The following is a 24,706-nucleotide window of genomic DNA, read 5'->3' as shown; positions in this document are numbered from 1 at the left end:
GCACTCAACAGAAGGGGATTATGGAAATGTCACCTGTATGGCTTAATGGATTGTTTCTATTTAGTACTTTGTCATTATGTTCGTCAAGTGTAAAGGCACAAGCTGCTTGTTTCATACATGTTCTGCCGATTTCCTATAAAAGCATCTATTTCACAGCAGATTCACAGCTTATTGCCATTACAATTTGGTTCTTTTTGAAAGTATACAACACTTCACTAGCTGAAAGGGGTTGGCTACTTTACTAGCAAAATTTTAAAACTAGTCTCATAATATTGTAACAAGGCCCCCTAATGTAGAAAAAACCAAGGTATCCAGCACTCAACACACGCAGGGATATGAACAAGGCTTCTTCTTTATTGTGATTAGAAGATCATGAGTAAGACGCCAAGCATTGAAATGCGTTCATCGATTATATGGCATCTGTTTGTTGATGTTGCAGTCATTTTATCGTCACAAAAACAAGGAACGTCCCTGGTCTCCCAATTACCGTTAAGTAGTTCCCTTCCTTTTTCTGCTTGGCTCCTGCACCCACATTGTCCACTTGTGGAAGTCCGCTACCCACACTGATGGCAGGGGGCGTTCCTTCAGGTTGGGTTAGTGTCGGGAGAAATAAGCCCTTGGTGGAGTCACCTAAGTCCACTGGCGACATGGTGGGTGGCCTGTTTACGTAGCTGAAGACGCATGCCACCAGGTGATACGGAGAGGGTGTGGACTGAGTAAGAGGTAAGCCCTAATGAATGAAAACTACCAGTATCAATCCGGGTGCACGCCCTGAGGAAGTGATGAAAAAAACACATGAGAACTTATATATATATATATATATATTATATACTGTTTGGGGAGCTAGTCGGAGGTAGGTTATTGGGAGGTATCACAGTGGGGGTCTAGGGCTTTTAGACAAAAAAACTACACACCAGACTGTGCTCCTCACATTACCGTACAAATTCTATCCATTGAGCCTCCCACCAGACTTTGTAACTATCTAGAGTGATTCCAAGAAGTTACACACTCCACATATTTTTTGTGAATTTAATTCCATTTTAATGGATGTTACGTTTTATGGAGTCCTTCCTATAACACTAAACAGTGAATTACATACAATAGAGGAGGTGAACAATCCTTGATCCCATCCATGTAGTGGTTACAGGGCTTGTCCCAAGTTTATAAGTTATACTAAGGATGGGGAGAACAAGGTGATTAAGGTGAACTACTGGAACCCCCACAATCACAAGAACAGGACCCCAGTGAGTCAGAAAAAGGGGATCCCTTTCTCACTAATTCATGACCCTGTCGCTCCATTCACTGACTATGTGCATGCCACAGATAAGTGAGCACAGCGCTCAGCTATCTCCAGCAATCCCATAGCGTAGAATGGAGTGGCAGATCGCAAGCTTATCAATTTGTAAGAATTGGATCTCCTTCTCCAAATCACTGGGGTCCCTTTCTTGTGATCAGTGGAGTTCTCATGCGCTGGACCCTCATTGGTCACCTAGTTTCCCCCTATCCTGTGTATAGGGGCTTATAAACCCTTAAAAAACTTTAACAATATCTGCTGCATTTTACGTATTTTACAAATCTCTATAGAATAGGAGATAAAGAGAACAGGGTCAGTATGGGGCACTATATGCCCCTAATTAATAGAGTTATGGTGTGTAGCTACTGCTTCAGTCACTTACATGAGTGATTAAAATTACCCTCTTTAGAAGTGAACGGAGCGGTTGGTGGGCTCGCAAAATACCACTGAACTCACGTGGGCAATTATGTTATCCTCTATATTTTAAAATTTTAGCCCCTTCAATAGTAGCTCAGTTTGGTTTTTCCAGCATTTTAGCTGATCACCTACGTAGTGACAAATTACACAAAAGTGGCTACTATTCTGAGAACAAAGCAGAAGAATTGAATCCTTGCTGCTAAAACTTCAAGTCTTCCATGTAATTTGGAGCCTGGCAACCATCTGTGATTTTTGTTAAGGTCAATGTTACACTGAAGTGTTTGAGCAGAGATATTGAAAACTATGAGGAGCTAATACAAGTAGAAAATATAATATATTTTATTACACAGCAATAACCTTTATTACATTGTGATTGTTTTCTCTGTGACATCTAAACCACATGCATAATTATTACTTATTGAATAATAACTGAGGATTGACTTGGCATAGGTCAGTATTATGCATCCCATTGACTTAATCAGGCCCTGTGCTTGCTGGATAGTACCTGTACAGCTGAGGTCTCAGGGTGTTACCCCTCGGGGAGGTCTCCTTCTCACCTGAAATCCGGTCCGGGCTAGTTCCCTGGCCGTCTAAATGTATCCTTAGGGTCCTTAGCATGTGTTTTTGGTCCGTTTAAAAACTCATCTGTTTTTTGGTCATTTTTGACTATTTACCATGCGTTTGGCTGCTTAGAACCGGTTTATCTATTAAGATAATTAGGGAAAATGGTCAAAAACGGAACACATGCTTAACAAACGGACAAAAATGCCACGTGTGGCATCACCCTTATTTGAAAGTATCACAATTGCAAGTTGTCATACTTTGGGGATCCCAAGTGAATAGACTTACAATGGCATATAATGTAGTAAGTTCTGCTTTTATACCTTTTATTTTATCAAACAGTTATTTTTGCATTGTATGTAATTACAGGCAGTCCCCGGGTTACGTACAAGATAGGTTCTGTAGGTTTGTTCTTAAGTTGAATTTGTATGCAAGTCTGGTCTGTATATTTCATAATTGTAGCTCCAGAAGATAATGTTTTGGTCTCTGTGACAATTGGATTTTAACCCCTTAAGGACGGAGGGTTTTTCGGCTCATTTCTCGCTCTCCAACTTAAAAAATCCATAACTTTTTCATTTTTCCGTGTACAGAGCTGTGTGAGGGCTTATTTTGTGCGTAACAAATTTTACTTTCCCGTTATTTATTTTAACATGCCGTGTACTGCGAAGCTGAAAAAAAATTCCAGATGTGGAAAAATTGAAAAAAAAAACGCACGTGCGTCACGTTCTTGTGGGCTCAGTTTTTACGACTTTCACTCTTCGCTCCAAATAACACACCTACTTTATTCTTTGGTTCGGTGCGATCGCGGTGATACCAAACTTATATAGGTTTTATTGTGTTTTAATACATTTTCAAAAATTAAACGAATGTGTAAAAAAAAGAAAACATTTTTTTTGCCATCTTCTGACGCTAATAGCTTTTTCATACTTTTGCGCACGGAGATGTGTGAGGAGTCATTTTTTGAGAAATGAGGCGACATTTTCATTGCTACCATTTCGAGGTCTGTGCGACATTTTGATCATTTTTTATTTCATTTTTTATGTTATGTAAAAAGGTGTAGAAGTCGCATTTCGGACATTTGGGCGCCATTTCCCGCTTCGGAGGTCACCGCCGGCCGTAACCGTTTTTATATTTTGATAGATGGGGCATTTTGGGATGCGGCGATACCTAATATGTTTGTGATTTTTACTGTTTATTATGTTTTATATCCGTTCTAGGGAAAGAGGGGTGATTTGAACTTTTAATATTTTATAAAATTTTTTTATTTTTTAAACTTTTTTTTTTCTTTTTTTTTTTACTATTTTTTAGACCATCTAGATGGTCAGATCGCTCCTACCATATACTGCAATACTTCTGTATTGCAATATATGGCATTTTTGCAGGTCATACATTACAGTGAGCCACTGGCTCATTGTAACGAACCTGCATAAGCCATGTAGCCTTGTGTCAAAAGAAGACCCGAGGCTACCATGGTAACCGATCGCCGTCTTTTAAACGCTGCCGGCGACTTTGCCGGCGGCGTTGAGAGGGTTAATAGCCGCGATCGGTGCAAGCACCGACCGCGGTTATTAGCGGTGGGGGTTTTCTGCAAAATGCAAAAACACCCACCTCTGTATGAAGAGGACTCAGCCCGTGAGCCCTCTTCATACACTCCTTATACCTCTGCGCCGTAGAGCTACGGCGCAGAGCGTTAAGGAGTTAAAAATGTTGGGTTGTCATAAGAACCAGGATTAACACTAAAGCTTCATTACAGACACCTGTGATAACTGTTATAGCTGTTTATTGTAGCCTGGGGCTAAAGTACAATAAATTACCAAAATCCAGAGGTCCGTTTGCAACTAGGGGTCGTATGTAAGTTGGTTGTTCTTAAGTAGGGGACCGCCTGTATATATATTTGTTTATTTTATGTCACCCTTTTGTATGATAAACCCTTTGTTTGTAAGCACTGTCCTTTTTTACATAAAACCTTCAAACTAATAAGAGCCTTCATGTGTTCTAAAGATTTCTTTAACTCCTATTTCAGCAAATTAATGTTACTGTTTGTATGATGAAAAGTGATACCATTTTCCAACATCCTTTCAGTATCATTTCCTCACAGTTTTCTAGATCTCTGCTTGCTGTCATTCTATAGAAAGCTTCTATGTTTACTTCCAGTGGACAGTAATCTGACCATGGTCACACAGGTGCATGGCTTGTTATATCACACAGCTCTGATTACTCTCTGTGATATAACGAGTTGTGCACCTGTGTGACCATGGTCAGATTCTATCCACTGGAAGTAAACATAGAAGCTTTCTATGGAAAGAAAGCAAGCAGAGATCTAGAAAACCTGGTGGAATTGATACAGAAAGTTTATTAGAAAATTGCATAACTTTTCATCATACAAACAATACTATTAAATTGCTGAAATGGTAACACCCCTTTAAATGCTTAACTAGTGAGTTAGTGAGATAAGGGCTCTTTCCCATTGGCGTTTTTTTTTTTCACTTCAGTGATTTTTCAATTAACCCATTTTGGCTTCTTAACATACAGATTGGTTTTCTCTTCCTGGTGTCAGTGATTTTTCACTTGGGCGTTACTGATCAGTGATCAGTTTAGAAACTGTTCTTTTTGTGCTCAATGACTACAATGGAAAAAAAAACTATTGTCAAAAAGACTATTGAGAAGAATGGTTCAGTATGCACTAGTGAAAAGTCACCAAAACCAGGAAGAAAAAAAATAATTGGTATGAAGTGTCCATAAGCCAAAATGGGTTCAGTGAAAAAAAAACGCCAATGTGAAAGAGCCCTAATATTGTATTTGTGCAGAGTCTAAGGCAAGGTGTCTTGTCAGCCATGATGAGTAGTAGCAGCAAGGTTTTGGAGGGCAAAAAGCTGTAAGAGGATGGGCAAAGTAAAAAGTCCATAGTAGCCTACTCCATTGTGTCCTCCAAATATATGCCAACAAAGAAGAGGTCACATTTATTCCCACATTTATTTGTCTACGTTTAACCCAACAAAGTCTACGGAATTGCAAAGGAATTCCCCTTTCCCCAAAATCGTGATATTAAAAGAAATGCATCACCACAATTTATCAACCTGAACTAACTTCTATGTAATGTAGAACTATGCCCACACACGTCACCTATACTTTTCTGTTCCAGCTTCTCTTTCCATGCCAAAATTTCACTTGAAATATATGCAGATAAGGATGAAGTGCTTTGAGGAATGAGCACCACAGTAATGCTCCCTACTACACTACCACACCCAGCACCTTCTCTCGTCCTTCCTCCTTTAGTTATGTTAATCCTGGGTCCAGCATCCTGACCCTTCCAATGCTCTGCCAAAGCACTTTAGCCTCATTTGCATATTTGGCATGGAAGAAGTTTCTGGTCAATAAAATCAAAGCTACGAATATCATGAGCATAGTCCTACATAACACTGCCGTTAGAGCAGGTAGGTAAATACCGGTGACAGATGCCCTTTAACCTGCCCCATTAAGATGTATTATGGACACAAAAATTCTTCAATATTTCTGAATTGTGAGACTAAGGATGTGTGGAATTAGAAATCTCCAGCGCCTTTCTCAATGCCAGTTTAAAAATTGAGCTTTCTCAATTTCTCATCAGATAAGGAATATTGACAGTTTTTAATTCTTGGAAATTGCTCAATAAAAGGATAAGTGATTTCCAATGTACTGTCATTGGACTGACCTGACGCTATGATACTTACCTGTAGTAAGAACACACAGAGAGCATAGTCTATACTTACCTTCTCATTCTTAAAGCAAATAAGCCATTTTCCTGGAAGTCAATTTATCGCCAACAAGCTGACCAAGCCGTCGCAGCAGCCCAGGAGAAGCCGCTTCTCTCCATCCCTTGGGTAATGAATGAAAGACGTGTTGCTAATAGCACATCGTCGAGACCTTCTAAATCCTGCAGAAAATCAATATTTCCTTTTATTTCATTGCACTGCGTAATTTGGTTTAAAATGGCTCCATAGTAAAAAAAAATTATTCACGGCGTGCACGGTGAAACCTAATCTACAGCCGTGGATATACGATTAATCTACTCCGGGTTCCCGCTTCCAGTCTAAGTAATAGGTTCAAAGGCTTCTCTGATCCAGGCAGCAGGAAACGTCTTTATCCTAAAAAAAAGACTAGATGAATAGAAGTCGCCAAAAGGCAGGACTGATATTAGTGAAAATGGAATATATTGTGCGGAAGGTGGGAAATCCACGCTTGATTTCAGACATTACGATTTCACGAGTAATTATAGCAAAAAGTGTATGGAGGAGAGTGCTGGTCGCCTCTGGCCCATTACTCTCCTAATGGAAAACGCATTACCTGCCAGGCGATGCTGACACACTACATGAGATGACAGAGGACTGGATGGTGGCCGCCTTCTGCCGAAGTGTTGTTTGCATCTTCATTGAAGATCCAAGGTGCTTTGTCAGCTTTCCATACAGTCACGCATGCAAGTAGCAATTCATTTTTATAACAGAGAGATGTGTTCAACAAGTGAAGAAATGGACAGGACAGCGGGGTGCCGCACTTATAAGTGGGTGCAACATGAATCATTTTATTGAGTATGTTGCAAAATTACAACAGTGACATCTGTAGGTAGGGATAGGAATGACAAGTAGTCTGGGGATCAGCGTATCATTTTAGTGTTTTACGCAAGATTTGCTTATTGTTGTGTATATTTTAGTAGCAGAAAAGGAGTAAAAGAGAATGTGGACGGCCACGTGCAGTCTAGATAAAACACATTTGTACCTCGGTTGAACCGGACTCACCCCGGCCTTATTGATTTATGATGCTATGAGCCACAGTTTGAATTCAGGTCTAATGTTTCAGACTTTGTGTAGACAACTGCATTGCCGCAATCGGGCTCGTATCGTTAATCACTATGATGTAGTGAATTAGGTTTGCCAGGCCGATTCAGTAATGGGGGTTGTCATATATTCCATTTTACCCAGACCACACATGGCGATCGCAATAAGTTTTGAGCATGAGATGGCGAGGTCTCCACTTCTTCCATCACAGAGGAATTCTCAGACTGTATGGTGGTCACTGTAACCTGTGATATTGTCAATATTACATAACATGAGGTCAACTTGCACCCTGTCAATATATACCCTGTAGCTGGTTCCCCTTCGAGAATAACATATTAATGTACTATGTATAAAGATTTCATAGTAATCAGTCATAGGAATATGACTGGCTGTTGAGCTAGGAGGACATACGGCCTTCAAGTCCTGGGACCCTTGAATTTCCATCCTCCTGTATTGGCGTTTTCTCACCTCTCCTGTTGTTCAAGCTGAGGTACGTGCACCCCACTTAGAATACTGGAATAATAATTTTGATTGCTGTCACCCTCCGGTAGTATGGGATGCCTATTGATCACCTATCAGAGGCTTTTATTTTGGGGGTTAGGGGCCTGAGGAAGGTTTGCAGACAACAAGAGATTAGCCTAAATGGAACTTTAGGGGAGGCAGAAAAGAAATAGAGGATCCTTGTCATGACATCAATCACCGTTGGGCACATAAAAAGCAGAAAATTTGCCCATTGCTACCGGGCAGACCAAGCAAAGTACAAGCACGGCAATTCAGCTATATTAAAATTAAGAGAGTAGATAATAGTCACAGTGCTCCCCAGCAGCCAATAGTCAGAGTGTCCCCCATCATTCTCCTCCTGTACTTATACTGTTGTGTCCTGTAGTATTGGATCCTGTCTATGCTGGATCTCTCACTGTTAGTTCCAGCACTATAATTCACCACTAGAGATGAGCGAACATACTCGTCCGAGCTTGATGCTCGTTCGAGCATTAGCCCGCTCGAGAAAATGGCATCTCCCGCCGTTGTGATTTTTGGCGGCCAGAAACAGAGCCAATCACAAGCCAGGAGACTCTGCACTCCACCCAGCATGACGTGGTACCCTTACACGTCGATAGCAGTGGTTGGCTGGCCTGATCAGGTGACCCTGGAATAGACTAGTCCCTGCCCGCGCTGCTCGGATCATTCTGTGTCTGGATGCCGCTAGGGAGAGAGCTGCTGCTGGTCAGGGAAAGCGTTAGGCTGTTCTATTAGAATAGTGTTAGGCAGGAGTGATTCTACAAGAACCCAACAGCCCTTCTTAGGGCTACAATAACGTTTTATTTTACTTTTTTTTGTTTGCTTGTGGATGGGCTTGCTGGCATTAGTAGTGCAGCTAGTACCATATTGTGAGTAATTTGCAGGGGGACTTGCTACCGTTGTGTTTAGCTCTTAGTGACACACATATCCACCTCAAACACCGAAGTGGGACAATTTATTAGGGGTTTAATTTGAATTAGGCACAGTCTGCTGATTTATTTTTTTTTTAACGTTTATTTATTTTTATAACTCAAAGTCATCAGGCACAGCACAAAATCCAGTTGTGTGCTGTCAGTGTAGGTTAGAAACTAGCCATACCAATAGGATAGCATCGTTTTGTTTAAAAAAAAAAAAAAATTTTAAGTTTACACTTTAATTTGGAAAATGTTTAACCCGAGGGCTAGGGGTAGAGGACGAGGGCGTGGGCGTCCAACTACTGCAGGGGTTAGAGGCCGTGGTCCTGGGCGGGGTTAGACACCACCTGCTGATGAGGGAGCAGGGAAACGCCGCAGAGCTACACTCCCTAGGTTCATCATGTCTCAAGTTACTCAAGTTACTAGGACTAGTGGTAGAGCACTGTTGAGCCCAGAACAGTGCGAAGAGGTGATGTTGTGGATTGCGGACAATGCTTCTAGCCATTTGTCCACCAGTCAGTCTTCCACGCAGTCCACCCATGTCACCGAAATCAGCACTCCTCCAGCTCCTCCACCTCAGCCTCCTTCCCCCCAGTCTGCCCCCTCCCAGCAAAATTTGGCATTTGAACCGGCATACTCTGAGGAACTGTTTTCTGGACCTTTCCCACAGAAACCACTTGTCCGGTTGCTGCTGAGCTATTTTCCGATGCCCAGGTTTTCCACCGGTCGCAGTCTGTGGGTGATGATGACATTATTGACGTAGTGGAAGAAGTGTGTAAAGAGGTGTCGGACGATGAGGAGACACGGTTGTCAGACAGTGGTGAAGAAGTTGTCAGGGCAGGAAGTCCGAGGGGGGAGCAGACTGAGGGATCGGAGGATGATGAGGTGACAGACCGAAGCTGGGTTGATAGGCCGGGTGAACACAGTGCTTCTGAGACGGAGGCAAGTCCTATAGCAGAACAGGTTGGAAGAGGCAGTGGTGGGGCCAGACGGAGAGGCAGGGCCAGAGCTGGTGCATCAGCGCCAAATGTTTCCCGTAGTCAAGCTCCCGTGGCGAGGGCTAGATTTTCAGAAGTCTGGAGTTTCTTTTAAAGAAACACCGGATGACCGACGGACTGTGGTGTGCAACCTGTGCCAAACCAGGATCAGCAGGGGTTCCACAACTACTAGCTTAACTACCACCAGTATGCGCAGGCATATGAATGCTAAACACCCCACTCAATAGCACCAAGCCCGTTCACCTCCGGCCGGGCACACCACTGCTCCTTCCCCTGTGTCATCTGCTAGTCAGCCCCCTGCCCAGGACCCCGGCCCAAACACCTCCCGTGCGAAAACCCCATCTTCGCCTCCATGATCCTCCACAGCATCCACCAGCGTTCAGCTCTCCATACTCCAGACGCTGTAGCGCAAAAGGAAGTATATTGCAACCCACCCCCAAGCCCTCAACGTCCACATCTCCAAACTGCTTAGCCTGGAGATGCTGCCCTATAGGCTGGTAGAGACCGAGGCCTTTCGAAACCTCATGGTGGCGGCCGCCCCTCGGTATTCGGTCCCCAGCCGCCACTACTTTTCCCGATGTGCCGTCCCAGCCCTGCACAAGCACGTGTCAGAGAACATCATCCGTGCCCTGACCAACGCCGTTTCTGACAAGGTCCACCTGACCACGGACACGTGGACGAGTGCTGCCGGGCAGGGCCACTATATATCGATGACGGCACATTGGGTTAACTTGGTGGAGGCTGGGACCGAGTCTGACCCTGGGGCTGGTCATATACTGCCGACGCCGAGGATTGCGGGGCCTACCTCGGTCCAGGTCTCAAAGGCCTACTATGCCTCCTCCTCCTCCCACCCCTCCAACAGCTCCTCCTGCGAATTACCATCCGTGGGCATAGCGCCATCAGTCGGTAGCTCTAGGCACAGCAGCAGTGCCAACGCTGAGCGACAGCAGGCGGTGCTCAAACTGCTGAGCCTAGGCGATAAAAGGCACACCGCCCAAGAGCTATTACAGGGCATCACGGCGCAGACTGATCTGTGGCTGGCACCGCTGAACCTGAAGCCAGGCATGGTTGTGTGTGACAACGGCCGTAACCTGGTGGCGGCTCTGCAACTCGGCAGACTGACACATGTGCCATGCCTGGCCCATGTGTTAAATCTGATAGTTCAGCGTTTCCTCAAGACATACCCCAATCTGTCTGATTTGCTCACGAAGGTGCGCCGCATCTGTGCGCATTTCAGGAAGTCCAGCACAGATGCTGCCACTCTCAGGGCAGCGCAGCGCCGCCTCCAACTGCTCGCTCACCGACTGTTGTGCGACGTGCCCACGAGGTGGAATTCAACATTAACCATGTTATCCAGAGTTTACCAGCAGCGCAGAGCGATTGTAGACTGCCAGATGTCAACTTCCACCAGAACTGGTAGTCAGGTCAGTCAGCTTCCTCAAGTCTACAATGAGGAGTGGACGTGGATGTCTGATATCTGTCAGGTGCTGAGTAACTTTGAGGAGTCAACACAGATGGTCAGTGGCGATGCCGCCATCATCAGCCTCACCATCCCGCTGCCTGGCCTGTTGAAAAACTCTCTGGTCAGCATGAAGTCGGAAGCTTTGCGCTCGTCACAAGAGACGGGGGAAGAAGATTCCCTTGTTGATAGCCAAAGGACCCTTAGGTCTGTTTCTCAGCGCATATCTGAGGAGGTGGAGGAGGATGAGGAGGAAGAGGAGGAGAATGTTGGCGAGACAGAAGAGGGGACCATTGTTCAGTCCTTCACTGTTCAGCATGTATGGGCAGAAGAAGAGGAGTTGGAGGAGTTGGAGGAGGAGGAAATGGAGAGTCAGGCCAGTGAGGGGAGTTAATTCTTGCGCGTTGGGACTCTGGCGCATATGGCAGATTTCATGCTAGGCTGCCTATCCCGTGACCCTCGCGTTCAAAGAATTTATTCCAGCACCGATTACTGGGTATTCACTCTCCTGGACCCACGGTACAAGCAAAATCTTTCCACTCTCATCCCTGGAGAGGAAAGGAGTGTGAAAATGCATGAATACCAGCAGGCCCTTGTGCACAAGCTGAAACAGTATTTCCCTTCTGACAGCGCTAGCGGCAGAGGGCGTACTTCTGCGGGACAAGTAGCGAGGGAGAGTAGGCGAGCAGGCAGCTTGTCCAGCACTGGCAGGGGTACGCTTTACAAGGCCTTTGCCAGTTTTATATCACCCCAGCAAGACACTGTCACCTGTCCCCAGTCTCGGCTGAGTAGGGCTGATCTTTACAGAAAGATGGTGAGGGAGTACGTAGCTGACCATACCATCGTCCTAAATGATCACACAGCTCCCTACAACTACTGGGTTTCAAAGCTGGACATGTGGCACGAACTGGCGCTGTACGCCTTGGAGGTTCTTGCCTGCCCTGCCGCTAGCCTGTTGTCCGAGCGGGTTTTCAGTGCAGCTGGTGGCATCATCACCGATAAGCGTACACGCCTGTCGACTGACAGCGCTGACAGGCTGACGCTTATCAAGATGAATAAAGCCTGGATTTCTCCGTATTTTCATTCTCCACCAGGTGAAAGAAGCTCAACCTGAATAATGTATGCACTCCTCCTCCTCATTATCCTCCTTCTCCTCCTCTTTGTACACTAAAGCAGAGGAAACTGGCTATTTTTTGCCTGGGCCAACTGGCTGTAGATATAGTACTCTATGTATTTAATTTTTCTGGAGGGCCACCTACCCAGTCCTCTGTTTTAAACAATTTTTGGGAGTGCCACATACAGGCACTCAATATATTTAATTTTTCTGGAGGACCACCTACCTGCACCTCTGGTTTGAAAACTTTTTTGGACTGCCACATACAGGCACTATCCAAATTAAATTGTCTCCATAGCAGCCTCCACATGTCGTCTTTTTAGTTGCCTCCACACGTTGTCTCCATTGCTACCTCCACACGTCATCGCCATAGCTGCCTCCAAAAGTCGTCCATATAGCTGCCTCCATACATGGTCTCCTTATCAAATGAACTGTGTCAGGCAGAATTTTGGGTTGTTTTCATGGCTTCCACATCAAACTTGTTAACTTTGTCGCCACCCTGCTGTGTAATCCACAAAATATACTGGCAAACTTTTATCATTTGCCGATATTATTTCAGCGCTTCTTGCGCATCTGTTTACATTCTCCTCACCCGCCATAACCCAAACTTATAAGAACGCTACTACACTTGATCTTATACAAAAGGTTCTTAGAAGTTCTGTTTGGGGAGTAGCCTAGAGACAGGGGCTTGGATTGGCGAAAGCTTGCCTGGCAGCGGAGCGCCAGCTCCATCCCAAGATCCAACTAACATAGTTTTAACTGCAGCACCTTTAATCTACTACTAGTTCACTGCCTCCATACATCGTCCCCTTATCAAACGAGCTGTGTCAGACAGAATTTTCAGGTGTTTCACCAGATACATAGTGGAACTCGGCCCATCTGTCGCCGCCATGCTGGAGACCTGAAGTTGCAATCATAGCAGCGCAATATGGATGCCCCATACTGTCGCTCTTAATCATGGAACCATTTCCATAAAAACAATTAAAAATAGAACCACCATGCTATTCCATTATTCCTAGGTGAAATATTCAAACGACCCGGCCTGCTTTGAAAATTATAATTTTTTCAAAGTAAACGCTTCTGGCCCCCAGGCCCATTTTGGGTGGGGAGGAGCCGAGAGACAGCGGCTTGGACAGGCGAAAGCTCGCCTGGCAGTGGACCGCCAGCTCCATCCCAAGATTAGGCAGCCTCAGAGGCATCCATGCATGCTGCCCCTGCTGTTTTCTGTCCATTTTGCCTCCACGATCCTCCACAGCGTCCACCAATGTCTCATTTCAACTCTCTATACCCCAGACGCTGGAGCACGAAAGGATATGCAGCACATCATCCCCTTATCAAACGAGCTGTGTCAGGCAGAATTTTCAGGTGTTTCACCAGATACATAGTGCCACTCGGCCCATCTGTCGCCGCCATGCTGCAGACCTGAAGTTGCAATCATAGCAGCGCAATATGAATGCCCCATACTGTCGCTCTTAATCATGGAAGTCGTCTCCATGGCTGCCTCCACATGTCGTCCCCTTATCAAACGAGCTGTGTCAGGCTCATTTTTCGGGTGTTTCACCAGATACGTTATGGAACTTGGTCACTATGTCGCCACCATGCTGTGTTATCGACTAAATATACCGTCAACCTTTTTTTCACATAGGAAATCATTTCACCTCCTTTGGTGAAGCCTGAGTCCATTTAGGGTATGTCGCTATGACACTCTCTAGCCTGCCGCTGCTGCCGCTGCCTCTGCATGCCGTCCCCTATAGTGTCAGGGTCAATTATTGGATGTTTTAGATGCTATCTAGCCTCATTCGGTCACTCTGTCATTGCCGTGCTGTTGCCCATAATTTTGGCATAATGGTGCGATTAAGCAGCCTCAGAGGCATCCATGCATGCTGCCCCTGCTGTTTCCTGTCCATTTCCGTGGTGTTTCCATCCTTTTCTGAGGTTCCCAGGTGTTTGGCCAAGCTTCCCTGTGCAGAGCCTTGGTCCCCTTGAAAAATGCTCGAGTCTCCCATTGACTTCAATGGGGCTCGTTATTCGAGATGAGCACTCGAGCATCGGGAAAAGTTCGTCTCGAATAACGAGTACCCGAGCATTTTAGTGCTCGCTCATCTCTATTCACCACACAAGCAGCTGGACCACAGAGCTGGTCTATTAGAAAACAGGGTAACATTTGTGAGTGGGAGAAAAGATAATGGTCACAATGTGCCCCAGTAGTCAGATCACAGTGCTCCCCGGGGGGGCAGGAGTGCGTGTTGTGTACGTTCCTGCAGTATGTTGTTACATATTATCACACCTTGATTAGCTTGCCCTTTGCCCGCTGATCCTGCCTATATCATAATGCTGTATCCTGATTGCATTTATCTGCTTCTCTGTCATCACAAGTCAAGCTGCAATGTTTGTACATTGCACTTCATTAGCTTAAAGGGAACCTACCACCACGATTTTACCTATAAAGGTAGAACGGTTGGTAGGTGAGGATAGCCCTTTTTAGAGCTAATCCTCACATACCCGCTATCTTTTAAAAATCTTTAATATTAACCCTATTAACCCTAATATGTAAATATGTTGCGGCTACTCCATGCCCCAGTAGCCTCTTTTCTTCTCCTACCCTGACATCTTCGGTGCGCAGCTCCTCGTAGCTGTGCCACCTCATCTGAGAAGCCGGTGTTATGCTACTGCGAACGCAGAGAACTCCGGTTTCTCGGACGAGGGGGATACCAAAGATGTCAGGGTAGGAGGAGAAAAGAAGCTACTAGGGCGTGGAGTAGCTGCAACGTGCAGCCTCATGTCCGGCTACTCCACGCCCCAGTAGCTGCTTTAGAAAGTTTACATATTAGGGTATTAAAGATTTTAAAAAGATAACAGGGACATGAGGATTAGCTCTAAAAAGGGCTATCCTCACCTCCCATACATCCACCTACCACTCGTTCTACCTTTATAGGTAGAATCGTGATGGTAGGTTCCCTTTAAAGGGGTTCTCTGGTCACTATATGTACTTTTTTTAAAAAAACTGACCAGTTCTTTTGCATTTATTATAGTTACACTCCCTTACCTCACCACTCTGGGCTGTATACTTTCTTTTCTTTCACTTGTCACTTCACAGCTCAGTGCTGCAGCTGCATCACTCCAAGATGGCTGCCCCCATTCCGCTAAAAGTTTTCCACAATCCCCCTGGTCAGCACAGAGGAAGGTGCAGCTACATCCCCACAGCAAGGAACAGGGAGCCGACTGCACATGGCCGACAGTAGAGCAGAGAAAGCAAACAGGTCGTTTCTATGGAAAGTGTAAGAGTAGCAGGAGCCGGCAGTGCACAGGAATGACTTTGATTTCATGAAAAGGGGGCAGAAGTGTGGGGAGATAAAGTATCTATCATAAGGTGTAATTTGTCACTGGAGAACCTGCCATGTGGACTCACATTGGGTATCGTATATGTTAGGCTCTTAGGCAGTTACCATACTAGGCTGTTTTTGCACATGTTTTGCACTTATCACTTTATTTACATCTAGATGTTTGGTTACAGTCTATTATTGGCTCAACTATACCCAGCAATTATTGTCTCAGATTGCACACCCCATATATTTATTGGCCAGTTGGGTCAGGGAGCCCAGGACACGCTTGGTCCTGGGAGGTTCAGTGCACCTTACATGGTGCAGGTTTTAGTGTTTTTATTCATATGTGGTCTTGTTGTGATTCATATATTTATGTTTGCATCAATAAAGTTTGTTTATTTATTTCAGTCCACTATACGTATCCTCTCTTTTTGTTCTCTTTTGGTGATTAACCCCTTAATGACCGCCCTATCGGGTTTTTACGGCGGTCATTAAGGGTACTTCTTCTGATGCGACGCCTTTCTACGGCGGCGCATCAGAAGAAGTTTTCGGGACACCGGGTCTCGCTGGTGCCGGTGTCGGGCTGTGATTTCACAGCCCAGACCCGGCACTAACACCCGGGATCGGAAAAACTCAGATCCCGGGTGTTTAACCCCTTGCACGCCGCGGTCAAGCATGACCGCGGCGTGCAAGTGTGTCCCCCGTGGATCGGACCCCCCCGGTGTGCTTACCGGGGGATCCGATCCCTCCTGCCGCTGCCCCGGGTTCCGACGAGTGACCCGGGGCTGTCGGCTCCTCTTCTCACCGGGTCCTGCCTTCCTTGCAGGACCCGGCTGTAAGTAACTGAGCATGCGCAGCATGCTCAGTTACTTTCACTATACACTGCAATACAAGTGTATTGCAGTGTAAAGGCTTGAATAAGCGATCGGATGATCGCTTATTCAAGCCAAGAAGTAGAAAATGTAAAAAAGTAAAAAAAAAAAAATTAAATCTTTTTATAATATAATTAAATAAATAAATAAAATAAAAGTCCCATAATCTCCCCAGTAACACATAAAATGCAAATAAAGTATATAAAACACAAAACACGTACATATTTGGTATCACCGCGTCCGTATTAATCTGTACAATAAATCTAAATCAATATTGAACCCGCTCGGTGAACTACGTAAAAAAAAAACTCGAAAAACTTCCCATAATATACAATTTTTCATCAAACACCATCACAAAAAATGTTCTAAAAAGTGATCAAAAAAAGTTACGGTACCTAATATGATACGACTGAAAAGAACAACTGTTTTCGCAAAAAATAAGCCCTCAACCAGATCTGACAACAGAAAAATACAGAATTTATGGCCCTGAAAAGTTGTCAATAGTAAAAACAATGCGATTTTCTCCAATATTGGTTTTGCTCAGGAAAATTGAGCAAAATAAGAAAAACTATATAAATGAGGTATCACCGCGTCCGTATCAATCTGTACAATAAATCTAAATCAATATTGAACCCGCTCGGTGAACTACGTAAAAAAAAAACTCGAAAAACTTCCCATAATATACAATTTTTCATCAAACACCATCACAAAAAATGTTCTAAAAAGTGATCAAAAAAAGTTACGGTACCTAATATGATACGACTGAAAAGAACAACTGTTTTCGCAAAAAATAAGCCCTCAACCAGATCTGACAACAGAAAAATACAGAAGTTATGGCCCTGAAAAGTTGTCAATAGTAAAAACAATGCGATTTTCTCCAATATTGGTTTTGCTCAGGAAAATTGAGCAAAATAAGAAAAACTATATAAATGAGGTATCACCGCGTCCGTATTAATCTGTACAATAAATCTAAATCAATATTGAACCCGCTCGGTGAACTACGTAAAAAAAAAACTCGAAAAACTTCCCATAATATACAATTTTTCATCAAACACCATCACAAAAAATGTTCTAAAAAGTGATCAAAAAAAGTTACGGTACCTAATATGATACGACTGAAAAGAACAACTGTTTTCGCAAAAAATAAGCCCTCAACCAGATCTGACAACAGAAAAATACAGAAGTTATGGCCCTGAAAAGTTGTCAATAGTAAAAACAATGCGATTTTCTCCAATATTGGTTTTGCTCAGGAAAATTGAGCAAAATAAGAAAAACTATATAAATGGGGTATCACCGCAATCGTAGTGAACCAGAGAATAAAGATAAAATATTATTTTTACGTTTCGGTGAGCGGGGGGGGGGGGGGGGGGAATGCTCACAATCCAAAATAAAAATTGATGATTTTGTTTGTGTCCCCCTTGAAATAGTTAATAAAATCTCATGAATAAGCTTTAGACTCCCAAAATAAATTATTTATACATTGTATCTCATCCCATACAAAATAAGCCCTCATATGATCGCATTACCAAAAAAAATAAAAATTTATAGGTCGTACAATGTGACAATACAAATCTGCTGTGGACGGCGCCTCCATTCCTTCTATACTCGGCCGTGCGCCCGTACAGCAGTTTACCACCACATATGGGGTATCAGTACACTCGGGAGGAATTGGGCATCAAGCGTTGCAGTGCGTTTCATCATTTAATTTATTCTGAAAATGTCAGTTTTGGCCTAAATGAATGTATTTCCAAAAAAATTCCATAGTTTCTAAATCGCAGGTCCATATTTTTTAACCCATGTGAAACACTTAAAGGGTTAATGGACTTAATAGAAGTTGTTTTACATATGTTGAGGGGTGAAGTTTCTATAGTGGGGTAATTTATGAGGTTTTACTATTATTTAGGCCTCTCAAAGTCACTTGAAAGCTGAGTTGTCCCTCAAAATGTGAGTTATGGCAATTTTCATGAAAATAAGAAAAATCGCACCTAAAGTTCTGCACCTCATAACATCCTAGAAAAATGACCGGAAGCATAAAATATCATCCCAACATAAAGCAGATATTCTGTAAATGTTAATTATCAAACTTTTTGGGTAGTTTTACTTCCTGTCTGGAAACCAGAACATTTCAAACTTGGAAAATGAAGAATTTTTACAAACTTTTGCCAAATTTTCACTTTTTTCAGAACGAAACGCAAAACTTATCACTTAAATTTTATAACTAACATGAAGTACAATGTATCACGAGAAAACATTCTCAAAATCACCAGGATATGTTAAAGCGTTCCGAAGTTATAACCAATTATCGTGAGACATGTCAGATTTGAAAAATCGAGTCTGGTCATTGAGCTGAAAACTAGTGTCGGTGATAAGGGGTTAAAATCATAAACGCGTTAGCTATCCCCGTGTCCCAAAATGCCTGACTGTATGAAAGTGTAACCCGTAAAAGTGCAGGTTACATACGACTGCATTCAATACGCCCGACTATTTATATTACTGTTAACACTGTACCGTATACTGGCAGTACAAAAATATAGACCATGTCCTATTTTCTCCAGTATTTCAGTACGTATGCCCTTAACCCCTTATCACCGACACTAGTTTTCAGCTCAATGACCAGACTCGATTTTTCAAATCTGACATGTCTCACGATAATTGGTTATAACTTTGGAACGCTTTAACATATCCCGGTGATTTTGAGAATGTTTTCTCGTGACACATTGTACTTCATGTTAGTTATAAAATTTAAGTGATACGTTTTGCGATTCGTTCTGAAAAAAAGTGAAAATTTGGCAAAAGTTTGTAAAAATTCTTCATTTTCCAAGTTTGAAATGTTCTGCTTTCCAGACAGGAAGTAAAAATACCCAAAAAGCTTGATAAATTACATTTACGGAATGTCTGCTTTATGTTGGGATGATATTTTATGCTTCCGGTCACTTTTCTAGGATGTTATGAGGTGCAGAACTTTAGGTGCGATTTTTCTTATTTTCATGAAAATTGCCAAAACTCACATTTTGAGGGAAAACTCAGCTTCCAAGTGACTTTGAGAGGCCTAAGTAATAGTAAAACCCCATAAATTACCCCACTATAGAAACTTCACCCCTCAACGTATGTAAAACAACTTCTATTAAGTCCATTAACCCTTTAAGTGTTTCACATGGGTTAAAACAATATGGACCTGCGATTTAGAAACTATGGAATTTTTTTGGAAAATACATTCATTTAGGCCAAACTGACAGTTTCAGAATAAATTAAATGATGAAACGCACTGCAACGCTTGATGCCCAATTCCTCCCGAGTTTACTGATACCCCATATGTGGTGGTGAGTGCTGTACAGGCGCACGTCCAAGTATAGAATGAATGGAGGCGCCATTCACAGCAGATTTGTATTGTCACATTGTACTACCAATACATTTTTATTTTTTTTGGTAATGCGAGCATATGAGGGCTTGTTTTTTATGGGATGAGATACAATGTATAGATAATTTATTTAGGGGGTCTATAGCTTATTCATGAGATCTTATTAACTATTTCAAGGGGGACACAAACAAAATCATCAATTTTTATTTTGGATTGTTAGCATTTTTTTCCTGCGCTCACCGTAATGTAAAAATAATATTTTATCTTTATTCTCTGGTTCACTACGATTGCGGTGATACCTCATTTATACAGTTTTTCTTATCTTTGCTCAATTTCCCTGAGCAAAACCAATATTGGAGAATATCGCATTATTTTTACTATTGACAACTTTTTATTGCCATAACTTCTGTATTTTTATGTTGTCAGATCTGGTTGAGGGCTTATTTTTTGCGAAAAGAGTTGTTCTTTTCAGTCGTATTATATTAGGGAACGTAGCTTTTTTTGATCACTTTTTAGAACATTTTTTGTGATGGTGTTTGATGAAAAATTGTATATTACGGGAAGTTTTTCGTAGTTTTTTTTTTCATCGTTCACCAAGCGGGTTCAATATTGATTTAGATTTATTGTACAGATTAATACGGACGCGGTGATACTAAATATGTACATTTTTCGTGTGTTTTTGTGTTTTATATACTGTATTTGCCTTATATGTGTAACTGGGGAGATTATGGGACTTTATTTTATTTATTTAATTATTATTATAAAATGATTTAATCTTTTTTTTTTTACTTTCACATATTTTCCACCTTTTGGCTTGAACAAGCCATCATCCGATCACTTATTCAAGCCTCTACACTGCAATACACTTGTATTGCAGTGTATAGTGTAAGTAACTGAGCATGCCGCTCATGCTCAGTTACTTACAGCCGGGTCCTGCCAGGAAGGCAGGACCCGGCGAGAAGAGGAGCCGACAGCCTCGGGTCACTCGTCGGGACCCGGGGCAGCGGCAGGAGAGATCGGATTCCCCGGTAAGCACACCGGGGGGGTCCGATCCACGGGGGACACACTTGCACGCCGCGGTCATGCTTGACCGCGGCGTGTAAGGGGTTAAACACCCGGGATCGGAGTTTTTCCAATCCCGGGTGTTAGTGCCGGGTCTGGGCTGTGATATCACAGCCCGACACCGGCACTATACTGATCCGATGTCCCAAAATCTTCTTCTGACGCGGCGCCGTAGAAAGGCGTCGCGTCAGAAGAAGTACCCTTAATGACCGACGTAGATTCCTGATAGGGCGGTCATTAAGGGGTTAAATACGTACTGCATACGGGTGAAAAATGTCACGTATATACAGTCTCATACGACATGGAAATACGAGACTGGAGAAATTGCCCTGGTGCACAGGTTTTACCGGCTAAATCCGGCCTGCGGCCTTGTGTTATCCGGCCCGGCTCTTGTTTCTCTGCTCCTATGCTGCGCTTCAGGAGTACAGCATAGGCGCAGGGCAACTCCAATACATACCTCCCTCCCCTCCTTCCTCTAAGCAGCAGCTGTCCTGTGTACCCTCTGCACAGGCTTGCTACTACCTGGTGTAAACACGTGGGAGATAGGAGAAAACTAGGAGCATTGTGGCTATGGGCGCACTAAGAGCTCAGTGGCTACTGGGGACACTGGGGGAGCACTAGGAGCTCAGTGGCTGCTGGAGTACACTGGGGAAGAGCTGTGGCTACTGAGGACACTGGAGGAGCACAGTGACTACTGGGCGAACACTGTAGATACAGGTGGCATTGTGGCTTTGGGGGCACTGTGGCTGTTGGTGGGCACTGGGGACACTTTGGCTGGTGGCGGTACTGGGGAGCACTGTGGATACTGGTGGAATTGTTGCTTCTGGGGAGCACTGTGGCTGCTGGGGGGACATTGTGAGGGCACTATGGCTGCTAGGGGTGGAATGAGGCAGCACTCTAGTAGATACATATATACAGTAATAAAGTGACAGTCGGCTCTAGTGACATTTTGCTCTAGTGTAACAGTAAAAAAAGATTCAAAAAAGTTGTAAGTAAATAATAATATAGTGGGTAGAAAAAAATGAAATTAAAAGAAAAACACAAAATGGTAATGATGCATCTGTAACAACCTAGGCAAAGATCTCTAGTGTGGTACATTAAAAAATAACAATTAAGCAAAAATTGACATTTTATGGCTCGCTGTCTCCCCTAAAATATAATAAGAAGCAGTTACAAATTGAATTGCACCCCAAAATAGTTGTGTTATCCCGCACAAATCAAACCCTAGTAATGCTCTTTTTCAATTTAGAGCTCATAATATGGAAGCACATAAACAATAGGGTCCTTCTTAAAAAAAAAAAGTGATTTTTGTAATTTAATATACTGTTTTTCTGTATGATTTTACAAAATAATTTTAGCTGATTTTTTTTATTCTCTACGGTGAACTGCATAAATGTATTCAAAAAGTGTTTCATATACGGTAAATAATCTATTTCATTCCACCACTGGAAAGAGTTAATTTTATTCATTATGTTATTTTTGCCCTTAAAGGAAATCTACCACCCAAAGTATTTTAAACCAAGCACACTGACATACTAGTGTGTGCCCCCTCTGGCAGGATCTGCTTTTCTTTCAGCTTCTTATGCCCTGGTTTTTACATAAAAAGGCTTGAAAAATTATGCAAGTGATCCTGAGGGGCTCCAGGCTCCATTAACACCTATGGAAGCCTTATTTAGCCTTATTTTGTAAAAACCAGGGCATAAGAAGCTTATAGAAGAGCAGATACTGCCAGAGGGGGCACACACCAGTATGTCAGTGTGCTTGGTTTATAATCTTTAATCCTGGTGGTAGATGTCCTTTACTTGGAAAAAACAACACTTAGCCCCCCCCCCCCCCTTTAACACTAATGCACTAAAACATCTTGCTAAAACATTCACTACAATGGGCAGCACAGTCATCCATTTACATGGCTGTATTGTCTACCATACTGTACAGTAGCGTGTGCAACACGTAAAAAAATTATATATGCTTACTTACAAGCAGTCCCCTTCTTAAGAACACCTGACTTACAGACGACCCCTAGTTACAAACGGACCTCTGGATGCTGGAAATTTACTGTACTTTAGCCTTAGGCTACAATAAACAGATATAACAGTTATCAGAGGTGTCTACGATTTATTGTTACTCCTGGTTCTTATGACAATCCAACATTTTTAAAATCCAATTGTCCAGAGACCAAAAAAAGTTTGACTGGGGGTTACAATGATAAAGTACAAGCGGTCCCCTACTCAAGAAGACCCGATGGTGAAGCTCTCTGAATGCTTTACTGTAGTCCCAGACTGCTATGATCAGCTGTAAGGTGTCTGTAATGAAGCTTCATTGCAAAAAATTTTGAAACTCCAATTGTAACTGGGGCAAAAAAATAATTTTTGTCTGGAACTACAATTATAAAATATACAGTTTCGACTTACATACAAATTCAAGTTAAGAACCTATCTTGAATGTAACTACCTGTATATAGTTTCGACTTACATACAAATTCAACTTAAGAACAAACCTACGGCACCTATCTTGTACGCCTGTATTTTCATCAGTATTTCCTCTTCGTATGCCCCAACGAAGTCTAGGGGAACGTATAAAATATGAGTTACATATGACTGAGCACCATGTGCTGTAAATACGTGTAGTATTCAGGGATTTGGGGGTTGAGCACGCCGGTAACATTATTTGCCATCCCAACGTGTTATACACAGATGCGGAACGGATATGGTTATATATGTGCTGATGTAAATGAGCGTGAAAAAAAAAATACTTTGGCCCAGAGTTATCAAAAGTAGTGCAGACTGTACTAAGTGCAGGGTGCGGCAGATTATAGAATACTGGTGCAGGGTCTTCAATTATCAGACGCACCCTGAACTATCGGGAAGTGCGCACCATCCGTTTGTAGGTGCATACAGTGTGTAACACAATTCTGTTGCTGTATTAAATGTGTCGCAAACTCCGACTAAGCGCTAACTCGCCCCTTTAGGTGCAGATTTTTTCTATCTTGTCGAGCAAAACTGGCGCAGACACTGTATAAATACCTGTGCAGGCCGATTCAATCTGCTTTTGTGTGCAACGTTAGACAGAAAATTGGCGCAGCCAGAATAATATATCTGTCTTTTGAATCAAAACCCAAACAAGCAGAAATATATCACAACGCTCTATCACGATAAACCAAGGACACTTACTCATAGGGGGAGATTTATCACTGCTACCACGCCAATTTTGTGATGTAGAAACAGTGAAATAATAGCAAATCCATGCACAGTGCAAGAATTTGTGATTAAAATATAGAATACAACACCTCCACGTCATGTGTAGGGGGCGTAAAGGGTCGCAGCGGCTTGTGAAGGGGGCAGGCAGGGACGGTTTTATGCATGACTACGCCAGAGCAGACCAGGTGTAGTTTTGTCTGGAGGCCTAGTCTTCTTGATGTATCTGGGTTGACAAGGGGGTGGGGGGGAGTGTCCGAAATTATACATCCCTGCGTCAGCATATGATAAATCTCCCCATAGGTCCAGGCACCGTGACTGTGGTAACCTTTTATTTGTTATCCGTGACCTCCTTCCTTCTAAAAATCAACTACATACTAATATATCAAAATATACTAATGAGCCAGAGACCTTCTGTGCTGTAGCTTCACAGGCTGTTACACTGTGCAGGAGACCTTCCCCCACTCCCAATGTGTGCTGAAACTTACTCTGCTGCAGCACTGTGCCTGGATGTATGAGTAACTTTCCCTGGTTTATCGTTATGGACTTAGATGTAGATTTCCTTTAAGAAAAAAATGAAAATTCCTGCTGAATCCACTTGTGAAATCAAAAAGTGCAGGTAATACCATGACCCCCTCCCCAGGTGTAAGAGAAGGAGGAGGAAGTCTTGATGGAAATTTCCTCTTAGCCAAGGTGAGTGACTACCTCCGCTCTGGTGCAGCAGTGGTAGAATTGCATGCTGGGAACTGTAGTTTCCCACAGCTACACAAGTCAGGGCAGTGTCCTACCACGTGACCCGCCAGGTGCCGC

The 24,706-nt window shown here is 43.2% G+C and overlaps 1 long non-coding RNA gene across 6 annotated transcripts; it reads right to left on the bottom strand.

The window, feature by feature from the left end:
* Positions 1 to 298: 298 nt before the first annotated feature.
* Positions 299 to 24,699, bottom strand: LOC140103780 (uncharacterized). Of its 6 annotated transcripts, XR_011850174.1 has the most exons (5): positions 24,602 to 24,698; positions 24,385 to 24,458; positions 23,200 to 23,265; positions 2,269 to 2,415; positions 299 to 771 (listed from the first exon to the last, which is right to left on the bottom strand). It is a non-coding gene; the product is annotated as an uncharacterized lncRNA (long non-coding RNA). The 6 variants fall into 6 exon arrangements; XR_011850177.1 differs by having other exon boundaries at positions 300 to 771; positions 23,204 to 23,265; positions 24,385 to 24,699; XR_011850178.1 differs by having other exon boundaries at positions 300 to 771; positions 23,209 to 23,265; positions 24,385 to 24,699.
* Between the last annotated feature and the right edge of the window lie 7 nt (positions 24,700 to 24,706).

This window comes from Engystomops pustulosus, chromosome 10 (assembly GCF_040894005.1).
Source record: "Engystomops pustulosus chromosome 10, aEngPut4.maternal, whole genome shotgun sequence".
NCBI lineage: Eukaryota > Metazoa > Chordata > Amphibia > Anura > Leptodactylidae > Engystomops > Engystomops pustulosus.
This window is presented reverse-complemented; position numbering and strand designations above follow the sequence as displayed.